The sequence below is a fragment of the Oryctolagus cuniculus genome, chromosome 5 (assembly GCF_964237555.1).
Source record: "Oryctolagus cuniculus chromosome 5, mOryCun1.1, whole genome shotgun sequence".
Lineage (NCBI taxonomy): Eukaryota > Metazoa > Chordata > Mammalia > Lagomorpha > Leporidae > Oryctolagus > Oryctolagus cuniculus.
The window spans coordinates 102,454,137-102,456,188 of NC_091436.1; the positions used below are offsets into that span (position 1 = coordinate 102,454,137).

Consider the following 2,052-nt stretch of genomic DNA (forward strand, 5'->3'; position numbering starts at 1 on the left):
AAGCTATTTAGAAAAGTATGCCTAGATTGCTGACTCAGACTAGGTGTGCACCCAACCATGGGCAAGGGCTGGTAGGCAGGCCTCTCCCAGCCTTTTTCGAATATATTAAATAACCCTGTAGCGTGAGCAGTGCTAGAGGCTTGCCATGGTGAACCTCCCACTGCTTTTGCTATGGGACCAGGCCTGCCTTACCAACCCTCTGTCTTCATGTCATTGACCCCTAGCTCCTTGTTTTGGTCAAAGGTATGCTTGGTGCTTACACTTTCTACAAATAGCTGTTTCCTGTTGGATCACTCATAGTGAAGTGGGCTTTCATGTTGCCCTCCATGATCTGGCCCAACTTCTGGCTAATCTCCTGCAGTTCCTCCACCTGGCCAGGACTGGCACTGTCGCCCAGGGTAAAAGGGTTCTTGGTTACCAGTTCCTGCACGTCTTTCTGGGGAGCATGTGCGTTTTCCACAAAGCTGTTCCCTGAAGGATCATCAATGATGAAAGTGGATGGGGAAGCCATCTGGATTTAGCTCCTTCTCTTTGACACTGAATTCATTGATTCTTTTGGCTATGGGCATTCATTTGCCCTTCGGGTGGGTTATTCCTGCTCCAGGCCAGAGATAGCTAGGTTGACCAATCCTTCACACCACCCAGTGTGGTGAGAATTCCCTTCTGGCTGAAGGCAGCAATTTCAAAACTTAGCTCAAGGATCCTTGTGATAGCAGGGTTCTTCTTCCCCACTTTTCTGCTCCTGTTCTCCAGAGACTTGAAGACCAAGGCATGAAGTACTCCCTGGTGCTGGATCCTGCCTGCCGACTGGATCTCCCTGCTGCTTCAGCCACAGAGCTCACAGGAAAAGGCGCGCACCGTGATTTCTCCGAAGGGGGGGTAGGGATCTTGGTAAGCAGGAGGTGTGCCATGCTGCTAGGCTAACAGTTCATGCATAGAAACTTCATCTCTGTGGGCTGCTGCTCCTTGTCCTCCCCGCTGTTGGGCAGGACAGGTGCCCTGTGGGGGTGGCAGAGTCTCAGTGCCCCGCAGGGATGAGGCCCCACAGCCCCGCTGCCTGACACCACCACCACTGCCCGGCTCCTCCAGGTACTGCTTTAAACTTCAGTGTAAATCTTGTAGTATACTTATAAGGGAATGCTTCTATTATTTTTATAGCCAGGAAACTGAGGCAGTGAGATGAATTGCCTTTCTATTTTCTTCTAGCTAGAAAGTGGCAGAGCTGAGATTTGAACCTGAGCAGTCTGGCTGCCGAGCCCATGCTCTTAACCTTGGGTTTGGTTCTGTTTCCTTTTGAGGCTCCGATTGGTGGTGGTTAGTGAGGACAGAGTAAATGGCTTACCTATGTGGGCAGTTAATTTTAAGTGTTCATTTAGTGTCTTTCTTCAATGGGCTTTTATGAACAATCAGAGTGCATTGTATTTGTACATTTATTCTGAGAGCAACCCTGAAACAGAATCAATTATAATAATTTATACATACAGAAAAAGACCAAGATGGAATATTTGCATAAAATCGAAGTTTAATCCTTGAAGACTGTAAATCAAATTCCAGTTTGTCTTTAGCACAGGTTTCAAATTTCGGGGTCACACTGCCATCTAGTGCAGAGCAAATGCATGCAGTATTCCATAGGATGCAACAAAAGTGTATATTTAAGGTTTCTGTCTTTAAAAAATTACTTTTGGAATCATCTTGATAAGGGTTAACATGCAATTCAGGAATATACTTTTATTAGTATTGTTTATTGTTAAGTTGATAGGAAGAAGGTTTTCTATATATTTTGCCAAGTACATTTCCTTAAGAGGTGTTCAATATGGAAATAAGCATAATTTTCTTCTCACAAGCCTGAATGTTCTTAGAAGGTCCCATGAGTTCAACTCAAATTTACTTTGTACAAATTAAAAAAAATTTTTTTTCTATTCTATTTGAAAGGCAATGTGAGAGAGTCCATTTGCTATTTCTCTGACTGCTGGTTCACTCCCCAGATCTTCACTACAGCCAAGGCTGAGCCAGACTGAAGGCAGGAGCCCAGAACTCGAATCCTGTTCTTCC

General features: G+C 45.1%; 1 pseudogene; it reads right to left on the minus strand.

The window, feature by feature from the left end:
* Positions 1–265: 265 nt before the first annotated feature.
* LOC103349842 (zinc finger protein ZPR1 pseudogene) lies at positions 266–1,261 on the minus strand (annotated as a pseudogene).
* Between the last annotated feature and the right edge of the window lie 791 nt (positions 1,262–2,052).